This window comes from Oryx dammah, unplaced genomic scaffold, assembly GCF_014754425.2.
Source record: "Oryx dammah isolate SB20612 unplaced genomic scaffold, SCBI_Odam_1.1 HiC_scaffold_23, whole genome shotgun sequence".
NCBI lineage: Eukaryota > Metazoa > Chordata > Mammalia > Artiodactyla > Bovidae > Oryx > Oryx dammah.
In genome coordinates, this window is record NW_024070207.1 from 88,196,231 (window position 1) to 88,208,829 (window position 12,599).

Sequence of the window (12,599 nt, forward strand, 5' to 3'; positions counted from 1 at the left end):
GTAAAAATATATCTAGGACTTTCTCTGGTGGTGTGGGCAGTGTGGGGTCAGTTCATTTTTGGCTAGTTCCTTGATCCAACTTATATTTCTCAAGATCTAAAGGCCTCTTCCTATGTAGTTGGTACTAACTACAGGGTTTTAATCAATTGCACCTGTCACTTCCAAGACTGTTCCCTCTGTTTTAGCTTCTTCTGTTTGCTGGTCTCTTCAGTGTCTGATTTCTGCCCTGACACAAGGGGGCAGTGGTGGACACTTTTTTAGGCTCACTTGTTCAGTCGCACTGTGGGGAGGGAGCGATGCTGCAAACAAATAACACTGGCGTGTGCTCACAGTGTCTCAGCCACACTGGGCCTGCCCCCGCTCATGGAGCATGTGCCCTCCCTGTCCACACTGCTCAGGCTCTACGTTGCTCCACCGGGAACTGTCTGAGGCTGGCCCTGGGCTGCATGCACCTCCCAGGTCTAAGCCACTCAGGCTCAGGCACTTGGATAGTCCTCAGAGGTGCAGACTTGGTTGGGCTTGCATTTTGTGCCCTTCCCAGGTCCCAGCAGCTCAGGTGATGAGGTGTTTGGTGAGTGCGGTTGATGCAACTTATCACCTCCCCCATCCCTGCCACTCAGTTTTCTGGGTGTACAACCAGTGTACCTTCTCAGACAGATGTTGAGCGTCCAGAATCCCAAGTCTTAGTTGGCAAAGAAGCCTGCTTGCAATTTGATAGATAATACCTCTCTGGGGCTGCGATTGCCCCCTTCCAGCTTTGGCTGCCTGTCACTGGAGGGGGATGGTCTGCAGCCAGCTATCTCTGTTCAGTCCTTTGTTCTGTGAGCAAGCCTGGTCGTGTCTTAAGTTAAGGCTTTTCACGTAGCTCTGTTCAGTTCTTTGTTCTGTGAGCAGCCCTGGCCATTTCTTAGGTCAGGGCTTTTCACGTGGTAGCTATCCCACAGTCTGGTTTGCTAGCCCAAGTTAGTTCCCTCAGATTGCCCTGGGAGCATTCAGGCATGGTCCTTACTTTAAGCAATGTAGCCTGTGCCTCTCTGCCCAGCCCCCACTTGGTAGTGGCGGGTGCAGACGTCTGTGCTACTTCTCCGCTGGAGGAGTTACCATTGGTCACGTAATCTGTGGGTTTTAATTATTTATTTATTTTTCCACCCAGTTATGTTGCCCTCTGTGGTTCCAAGGCTCACCACAGCCTCAGCAGTGAGAGTGTTTCCTGGTGTTTGGAAACTTCTTTCTTTTTTAAGACTCCCTTCCCAGGACAGAACTCCATCCCTATCTCTTTTTTCTCTCTTTTTGTCTTTTATATTTTTTCCTACCTCCTTTTGAAGACAATGGGCTGCTTTTCTGGGTGCCTGATGTCCTCTTCCGACATTCAGAAGTTGTTTTGTGAAATTTACTCAGCATTTAAATGTTCTTTTGATGAATTTGTTGGGGAGAAAGTAGTCTCCCCATCCTATCCCTCTGCCATCTTAGGACCGCCTCTGAGCGCTGAAGAATTGATGCTTTTGAACTGTGGTGTTGGAGACGACTCTTGAGAGTCCCCTGGACTGTAAGTAGGCCCAACCAGTCCATCCTAAAGGATATCACTCTTGTGTGTTCATTGGAAGGACTGATGCTAAAGTTGAAACTCCAATACTTTGGCCACCTCATGTGAAGAGTTGACTCACTGGAAAAGACCCTGATGTTGGGAGGGATTGGGAGAAGGAGAATGGGATGACAGAGGATGAGATGGCTTTATAGCATCACCAACTCAATGGACATGACTTTGTGCTCCAGGAGTTGGTGATGGACAGGGAGGCTTGGCGTGCTGTGATTCATGGGGTCGCAAAGAGTCGGATACAACTGAGCAACTGAGCTGAACTGAACTGATCTGATGGGACCAAGTGCCATGATCTTTGTTTTTTGAATGTTGAGTTTTAAGCCAGCTTTATCACTGTCCTCTTTCACTTTCATCATGAGATTATTTAGTTCCTCTTCACTTTTTCCCATGAGGTTGGTGTCATCTGCATATCTGATGTTATTTATATTTCTCCAAGCAAACTTGATTCCAGAATGTTCTTCATTGAGTCCAGCATTTTGCATCATGTACTCTGCATATAAGTTAAATAAGCTTGTCATGGTTCAAATGCCATAGTTTCTAGCTGATCTTACCAATACAATATTGTAAAGTAATTAGCCCCCAATTAAAATAAATAAATTTAAATTAAAAAAAAAACAAGTTTAGAAATTTAAAAAAAGTAAACAAGGCTGTGTTTCAAAACTAGTATCTTCCTCTTGATTTTGACATACTATCAAACATCTTGAATCCTAGGTATATACCTACACTCAAAGCTATCTCTATTCTCACCTTTTCCTTGGTGTCTTACTCCAATAGGATCTTATTTTGTACTAAAAGGTTATTGAATTCATAGGCTAGTTTCAGTTAAGAATTAAAAGGATATAATCCAGAGAAATGAATAATGATATGAGCTATTTTTGTATGCAAAATAAACAGTAGGAAAATGGGATGTTTTTCATTAAGTTCTAGAGTTATTCTTGAATAAAATATACTGTCATTTAAAAAAATTAATGTGCTATATTTCTATAACTTAAAATGTTCAATAAGAAATGTGCAAAAGACCAAAGACCATATGCATCTCAGGAAAAAGTTTGTTTCTAATCTCAAACTTATTAAGATTCTACCAAGTGATAATCATCAAGCAAAAGATATCTATCTTTAATAACACACTTAAGATTGCATATAAAAATACCAAAAAATACAACGTTGTAAATCAAATATGTCCTGTTCTTAGTAACTGACTCATGTCCAACTCTTGCAACCCCATGAATTGTATTTCAACTTTAAAAAAGAATATTGTATATAAAATAAATAAAAGAAAGTGCATTTTAAGAAATTGGCTAAAAACATACCATGTCTACTTTACAGAACGCTTTAACCAATAATAATTCATGGCATGACTTTCTGGTCAGTTCCCCAGTGTTTCAGATTTCCTATGTTCATTATAACCAATCTCAGATTTCCTATATTCGTGACAACAATGAAAACCATAGAACAAGTAAGTGTTCATTCTGGTTAATGTATCTTCAGTTAATTGAGTTCTTTCTCTTTTTGCATTATTTTCTCAGTCAGCCAGCCATTTAAGTCACTCTGTCATGTCCGACTCTTTGTGACCCCATGGACTGCAACATGCCAGGCCTCCCTGTCCATCACCAACTCCTGGAGTCTACTCAAACTCATGTCCATTGAGTTGGTGATGCCATCCAATCATCTCATCCTCAGTCATCCCCTTATCCTCCAACCTTCAATCTTTCCCAGCATCAGGGCCTTTCAAATGAGTCAGCTCTTCACATCAGGTGGCCAAAGTATTGGAGTTTCAGCTTCAGCACCAGTTCTTCCAATGAATATTTAGGACTGATTTTCTTTAGGATGGACTGGTTTGATTTCCTTGCTGTCCAAGGGACTCTCAAGAGGTTTCTCCAACACTATAGCTCAAAAGCATCAATTCTTCTGCACTCAGCTTTTTTTATAGTCCAATTCTCATCCATACATGACTACTGAAAAAAACAAAGCTTTGACTAGATGGACCTTTGCTGGCAAAGTAATGTATCTGCTTTTTAATAAGCTATCTAGGTTGGTCATAACTTTCCTTCCAAGGAGTAAGCTTCTTCTAATTTCATGGCTGCAGTCACCATCTGCCATGATTTTGGAGCCTGAAAAAATACAGTCTGTCACTGTTTCCAATGTTTCCCCATCTATTTGTCATGAAGTGATGGGACCAGATGCCATGTTCTTAGTTTCCAAATGTTGAGTTTTAAGCCTACTTTTGCACTGTCTTCTTTCACTTTCATCAAGAGACTATTTAGTTCTTCTTCACTTTCTGCCATAACAGTGGTGTCATCTGCGTATTGGATACTTCTCCTGGCAATCTTGACTCAGACATAAATTGAAGAAAGTAGGGAAAATCACTAGACCATTCAGGTATGACCTAAATCAAATCCCTTATGATTATACAGTGGAAGTGATAAATAGATTTAAGGGACTAGATCTGATAGATAGAGTGCCTGATGAACTATGGATGGAGGTTCGTGACATTGTACAGGAGACAGGGATCAAGACCATCCCCATGGAAAAGAAATGCAAAAATGCAAAATGGCTGTCTGGGGAGGCCTTACAAATAGCTGTGAAAAGAAGAGAAGCGAAAATCCAAGGAGAAAAGGAAAGATATAAGCATCTGAATGCAGAGTTCCAAAGAATAGCAAGAAGAGATAAGAAAGCCTTCTTCAGTGATCAATGCAAAGAAATACAGGCAAACAACAGAATGGGAAAGACTAGAGATCTCTTCAAGAAAATTAGAGATACCAAGGGAACATTTCATGCAAAGATGGGCTCGATAAAGGACAGAAATGATATGGACCTAACAGAAGCAGAAGATATTAAGAAGAGGTGGTAAGAATACACAGAAAAACTGTACAAAAAAGATCTTTATGACCAAGATAATCACGATGGTGTGATCACTCACCTAGAGCCAGACATCCTGGAATGCAAAGTCAAGTGGGCCTTAGGAACCATCACTACAAACAAAGCTAGTAGAGGTGATGGAATTCCAGTTGAGCTACTTCAAATCCTGAAAGATGATGCTGTGAATGTGGTGCACTCAATGTGCCAGAAAATTTGGAAGACTCAGCAGTGGCCATGGGACTGGAAAAGTTCAGTTTTCATTCCAATCTCAAAGAAAGGTATTGCCAAAGAATGCTTAAACTACTGCACAGTTGCACTCATCTCATACACTAGCAAAGTAATGTTCAAAATCCTCCAAGCCAGGTCTCAATAGTGTGAGAACCATGAACTTCCAGATGTTCAAGCTGGATTTAGAAAAGGCAGAAGAACTAGAGATCAAATTGCCAACTTCTGTTGGATCATCAAAAAAGCAAGAGAGTTTTTTCTCAATAGCCCTTAGTGATTATAAGATAGATTTTGCTTATTTGCTTATTGTCTATCTCTGACTAACTTGGGAATAAAATATAAATTCAATGAGGACAAGGATTTTCTTTTTTAACACTGTAACTCCAGTGCCTGAAACACTCTGACACATAGCAGGTACTTAACAAATATCTTGTGTATAAAAGTGAATTATTCCAATATATTAATAGAGAAATTTCATAAAAATACTGTTGTCTCTAACTATATCTGTATATGTATATATATGACTTTATGTCAAATTTACTTTCTTCTATGAAAGTTTTCTTTCTTTTTTTCTTTCATATTGGAATATAATTGGTTAAGAATATTGTGTTAGTTTCACGTGCACAGCAAAGTCATTCATATATATATATATATACATTCATTTATACACATTTATACATTCATTTATACGTATTCATTATTTTTACATATACATATATTCTTTTTATTTATACATATGTATATATTCTTTTTCAAATCCCATTCCTATTAAGGATATTTCATACTATTCAGCAGAATTCCATATGCTACACAATATCTCATTTTTGGTAATCCATTTTAAATTTAGCAGTGTGTATATTTCAACTCCAAACATTTAGTTTAATATGTCTTTATCAAAATCACTTTACATCACTGTTGGAAGTAAACAGAATGTACATTTTGTGAGTGATAGCACATTAATTAGAAAATTGTTCATTAGACACAGTGCCAGACACTTGAAAACAAGAGTCTAGTTCAGAGTTGTTTTTTTTTTTCTTGAAAATAAAATGCACTGGAATATATTGATTAAAATAGTGCCCCCCCAATAGAGCTAGCACATTCTCTTTACTCACAGAAAAATTAGAATGTTAATAACTGAACTGTAACAAGACTCTGAGTTAAACTAGTTAAAACTGAACATTAGATTTTCTATAAATCTATGTTCTATTGAGACACTTGTTAATTTATCTTCTCTGTCTATAGACTATGTGCAAGAGCATTTGGATTTCATCATTACTAAATACACTGAAAGAAAATTAATTTCGCTAGCAAATAGTATAGTTATTGTCCTTTTTAAAATGTATTTCTTTCAGTATCTATATCAACATATTTTATGCTTGTTCTCTTTTTCTAACATTTTATAGGTGGATTCATTTGAATCTCAGTAGAGAAGAGGCACAGACAACAAATTCTTGAATAATGAGTATTTAGTTTTTCAAAATAATACAAAGGAGACACATAATAAAGTCAAGATTCTGATAAAATGGTGCTATGCTTGTAAGTAAAACTTCAGAATAAATGTACAACTGCAACTGTTGCTAAAACAGATTTGATTAACACCTAGTAAGTATATATAAATCAAAACAAACAAATAAAATGAAGACTTTCACACTGAACTTAAACTTGTGTGTGGAAGCCCTAAACATCATTGACAAAGCAATACTCAGGAAAAGAAAATGTGGTCAGTGTTGTTCAATTAAAAAATTGCAATTAGAGCTGACTTATGACCCAGCAATCCCACTGCTGGGCATACACACTGAGGAAACCAGAATTGAAAGAGACACATGTACCCCAATGTTCATTGCAGCACTGTTTATAATAGCCAGGACATGGAAACAACCTAGATGTCCATCAGCAGATGAATGGATAAGAAAGCTGTGCTACATATACACAATGGAGTATTACTCAGCCATTAAAAAGAATACATTTGAATCAGTTCTAATGAGATGGATGAAACTCAAGCCGATTATACAGAGTGAAGTAAGCCAGAAAGAAAAACACCAATACAGTATACTGACACATATATACGGAATTTAGAAAGATGGTAATGATGACCCTTTATGTGAGACAGCAAAAGAGACATAGATGTATAGAATGGACTTTTGGACTCTGAGGGAGAGGGAGAGGGTGGGATGATTTAGGAGAATGGCATTGAAACATGTATACTATCATGTAAGAAACAAAGTGCCAGTCTATGTTCAATACAGGATACAGGATGCTTGGGGCTGGTGCATGGGGATGATCCAGAGAGATGATATGGGGTGGGAGGTGGGAGGGGGATTCAGGATTGGGAGCTCATATACACCCGTGGTGGATTCATGTCAATGTATGGCAAAACCAATGCAGTATTGTAAAGTAAAATAAAGTAAAAATAAAATTTAAAAAAATAATAAAAAGAAATATTTTCCTGTGTGTTTCTTTTGCAGTCTTGCATATAGGGTCATCATTACCATCTTTCTAAATTCCATATGTAAGTGTTGACATACCGTACTGGTGTTTCTCTTTCTGGCATATTTCACTCTGTATAGTAGGCTCCAGTTTCATACACCTCATTTGAACTGATTTAAATATGTTCTTTTTTTAATATCTGAGGAATATTCCATTGTGTATATGTATCATGACTTCCCTATCCATACACTGCTGAAGGACATATAGCATGTCCTAGCTATTGTAAAGGCATAGAAACTTGTATATTCAGTTCAGTTCAGTTCAGTCACTCAGTCGTGTTCGACTCTGCAACCTCATGAATCGCAGCACACCAGGCCTCCCTGTCCATCACCATCTCCCGGACTTCACTCAGACTCACGTCCATCGAGTCCATGATGCCATCTAGCCATCTCATCCTGGGTCGTCCCCTTCTCCTCCTGCCCCCAATTCCTCCCAGCATGAGAGTCTTTTCCAATGAGTCAACTCTTCGCATGAGGTGGCCAAAGTACTGGAGCTTCAGCTTTAGCATCATTCTTTCCAAAGAAATCCCAGGGTTGATCTCCTTCAGAATGGACTGGTTGGATCTCCTTGCAGTCCAAGGGACTCTCAAGATGGCTGCAGTCACCATCTGCAGTGATTTTGGAGCCCAAAAAATAAAGTCTGGCACTGTTTCTACTGTTTCCCCATCTATTTCCCATGAAGTGATGGGACCAGATGCCATGATCTTCGTTTTCTGAATGTTGAGCTCTAAGCCAACTTTTTCATTCTCCTCTTTCACTTTCATCAAGAGGCTTTTTAGCTCCTCTTCACTTTCTGCCATAAGGGTGGGTCATCTGCATATCTGAGGTTATTGATATTTTTCCCAGCAATCTTGATTCCAGCTTTTGCTTCTTCCAGGCCAGCGTTTCTCATGATGTACTCTGCATAGAAGTTAAATAAGCAGGGTGACAATATACAGCCTTGACGTACTTTTTTTTCCTATTTGGAACCAGTCTGTTCCATGTCCAGTTCTAACTGTTGCTTCCTGACCTGTATACAGATTTCTCAAGAGGCAGGTTAGGTGGTCTGGTATCCCCATCTCTTTCAGAATTTTCCACAGTTTATTGTGATCCACACAGTGAAAGGCTTTGGCATAGTCAAGAAAGCAGAAATAGATTTTTTCTGGAACTCTCTTGCTTTTTCCATGATCTAGCGAATGTTGTCAATTTGATCTCTGGTTCCTCTGCCTTTTCTAAAACCAGCAGCTTGAACATCAGGGAGTTCACAGTTCATGCATTGCTGAAGCCTGGCTTGGAGAATTTTGAACATTACTTTACTAGCATGTGAGATGAGTGCAATAGTGTGGTGGTTTGAGCATTCTTTGGCATTGTCTTTCTTTGGAATTGGAATGAAAACTGACCTTTTCCAGTCCTGTGGCCACTGCTGAGTTTTCCAAACTTGCTGGCATGTTGAGAGCAGCACTTGAACAGCATCATCTTTCAGGATTTGAAACAGCTCAATTGGAATTCCATCACCTCCACTAGCTTTGATTGTAGTGATGTTTTCTAAGGCCCACTTGACTTCACATTTATCATATGCAAAATTAGATGACCAGTGAAAATTCGATGTATGAAATAGGACATCTAAAGCTGGTGTTCTGAGACAACCTAGAGGGATGGATTGTGAAGGGAGGTGGGAGGGGGGTTCAGGATGGTGGGATACATGTCCACCCATGGCTGATTCTTGTCAATGTATGGCAATAACCACCAAAATATTTTAAAGAATTTAGCCTCCAATTAAAATTAATTAATTAATAAAAAAAATTTTAAACTCCAAAAAAAGATCTAAAGTTATGAGTTCTTTATGAGAAAATTATTACAGGGCTAATTTAGCAAAGTAATAACTGATGGTATAAACAGTTACAGAAGTTTCACTGAGCAGAAGATCTATGTATACCTCATATTAAAGATAAAACACCTGAGGAATTTATGGTATTACAACACAATGGAAATTCTACAGTGGAAGTAAAAAGATAACTTTCTAAAGTAGACTGGTAAAATCAATGAGACACCCATACACACTTATTGAAAGGCCAAATAGAGAAATATGACTATTTCAATTACTGGTAAGGTGAGGAAAAACAGGAACTCTCATTCATTGTTATAGGGAATGCAAAATGATACTGTCACTTTGGAAGAAATTTCCTACATACCTAAAATTTTTCATAACATATGATCTAGCAATTATGCTCCTAGATAGTACACCAAATTATTTTAAAGGTAATGCCCATGCAAAAACATGCATTTGCATTATATAACAGCTTAATTCCTACTATCTCTCTCTCACACCACTCAATGCACCTATGACTTATGCTGTGTACTTCCACCCATGATGGACGGGTCATGGCAGAGAGTTCTGACAAAACCTTGTCCACTGGAGAAGTGAAGTGAAGTGAGGTCATTCAGTCGTGTCCAACTCTTTGAAAACCCGTGGATGGTAGTCTACCATGCTGCTCTGTCCATGGGATTCACCAGGCAAGAATACTGGATGGGTTGCCATTTCCTTCTCTAGGGGATCTTCCCAACCCAGGGATCGAACCTGGGTCTCCCACATTGCAGGCAGATGCTTTACCCTCTGAGCCACCAGGGAAGTCCACTGGAGAAGGGCATGGCAAACCACTTCAGCATTCTTGCCTTGAGAACTTCATGAAAAGTATGAAAAGTCAAAATGTATGGCACTTAAAGATTAAATCCCCAGGTCAGTAGGTTCATAATGTTATACTGGAAAAGAATGGAGAAATAACTTCAGAAAGAATGAAGAGATGGAGTCAAAACGAAAACAACAGTTGTGGATGTGACTGGTGATGGAAGCAAACTGTGATGTTGTAAACTGTATGGATATAACAGAAGCAGAAGATACTAAGAAGAGGTAGCAAGAATGCACAGAAGAACTATACAAAAAATATATTAATGACCCAGATAAACGTAATGGTGCAATCTCACTCCTAGAGCCACACATCCTGGAAGGCAAAGCCCAGAGAGCCTTAGGAAGCATCACTATGATCAAAGCTAGTGGAGGTGATGGAAATCCAGTTGAACTATTTCAAATCTTATAAGATGATGCTGTTAAAGTGCTGCACTCAATATGCCAGCAAATTAGGAAGACTCAGCAGTTGCCACAGGAATGGGAAAGGACAGTTTTCATTCCAATCCCAAAGAAATCCAATGCTAAAGAATGTTAAAGTTACCACACAATGGCACTCATTTCACACACTGGGAAAGTAATGCTCAAAATTCTCCAAGAGAGGCTACAACAATACGTCAACAGAGAATTTTCAAATGTCCAGGTTGGATTTAGAAAAGGCAGAAGAATCAGAGATTAAATTGTCAAAATCCATTGGATCATAGAAAAAGAAAGGTAGTTCCAGAAATACATATACTTCTGCTTTATTGACAACACCAAAGACATTGTGTGGATCATTGGGAAAAAAAAAAAAAAAAAAACCTGTGGAAAATTCTTAAAGAGATGGAAATACCACACTATGTTACATGCCTCCTGAGAAATCTGTATGCAGGTCAAGAAGCAACATTTAGAACTGGACATGAAACAACAGACTGGTTCCAAATTGGGAAGGGTGTACATCAAGGTTATATTTTGTCATCCAGCTTATTGAATTTATATGCAGAGTACATCATGCAAAATGCAGGACTAGATGAAGCACAAGCTGGAATCAAAATAGCTGGGAGAAATATAAATAACTTAAGATATATAGATGATATGACCTGCATGGATGAAAACAAAGAGGAACTAAATAGCTTCTTGATGAAAGTGAAAGAGGAGACTGAAAAAGCTGGCTTAACATTCAACATTCAATAAACAAAGATCATGACATTCGGTCCCATCACTTCATGGCAAATAAATGGGGAAACAACAGAAACAGTGACAGACTTTATTTTATTTGGCTTCAAATCATCACTGCAGATGATGAATGCAGGCATGAAATTAAAAACATATGTTCCTTAGAAGAAAAGCTATGACAAACCTAGACAGAATATTAAAAAGCAGAGATATCATTTTGCTGACAAACGTTCATCTAGTCAAAGCTATGGTTTTTCCAGTGGTCATGTATGAATGTGAGAGTTGGACCATAAAGAGATGAGTCCCAGGGTGGGGGGCGATCCTAAGATGGCAGAGGAATAGGACGGGGAGACAACTTTCTACCCACAAATTCATTGAAAGAACATTTGAATGTTGAACAAATTCCACAAAACAACTTCTGAACGGTGGCAGAGGACACCACGCACCCAGAAAGGCAGCTCATTTTCTTCAAAAGTAGATAGGACAAAATATAAAAGATAAAAAAAAGAGGCAAAAGAGTTAGGGATGGAGACCCATCCCACTGAGGGAGTCAAAAAAGAGGAGAAATTTCCAAACACCAGGAAACCCTCTCAACGGCGGGTGAGTGGGGAGTTTGACAAGCCACTCGTCCAACCCTACCCACAGAGAGGAACCTCCACGATAAAGAGGAACCACAAACTGCCAGAATACAGAAAGGCCACTCCAAACACAGCAACCTAAACAAGACAAAAAGGCAGAGAAATACTCAGCAGGTAAAGGAACAGAGAGTCTACCTGAAAAAGAATTCAGAATAATGATAGTGAAAATGATCAAAAATCTTGAAAACAAAATGGAGTTACAGATAAATAGCCTGGAGACAATAATTGAGAAGATGAAAGAGAGGTTTAACAAGGACCTAGAAGAAATAAAAAAGTAAATCAATAATGAATAATGCAATAAATGACATTAAAAACACTCTGGAAGGAACTAACAGTAGAATAATTGAAGGAGAAACTAGGATACGTGAGGTAGAAGATAGAATGGTGGAAATAAATGAAGCAGAGAGCAAGAAAGAAAAAAAAGAATTAAAAGAAATGAGGACAACCACAAAGACATCTGGGACTATGTCAAATGTCCCAACGTTCTAATCATAGGAGTCCAAGAAGAAGAAAAAAGAAAGACCATGAGAAAATACTTGAGGAGATAATAGTTGAAAACTTCCCTACAATGGAGAAGGAAATAATCACCCAAGTCCAAGAAACCCAGAGAGTGCAAAACAGGATAAACCCGAGGCAAAACACCCCCAAATACATATTAATCAAATTACAAAGATTAAACACAAAGAACAAATATTAAAAGCAGCAAGGGAAAAACAACAAATAACACACAGGGGGATTCCCATAAGGATAACAGCTGATCTTTCAATAGAAACTCTTCAGGCCAGGAGGGAATGGCACAACATACTTAAAGTGATGAAAGAGAAAAACCTACAACCCAGATTACTGTACCCAGCAAGGATCTCATTCAAATATGAAGGAGAAATCAAAAGCTTTACAGACAAGCAAAAGCTGAAAGAATTCAGCACCACCAAACCAGCTCTTCAACAAATGCTAAAGGATCTCTCTAGACAAGAAAC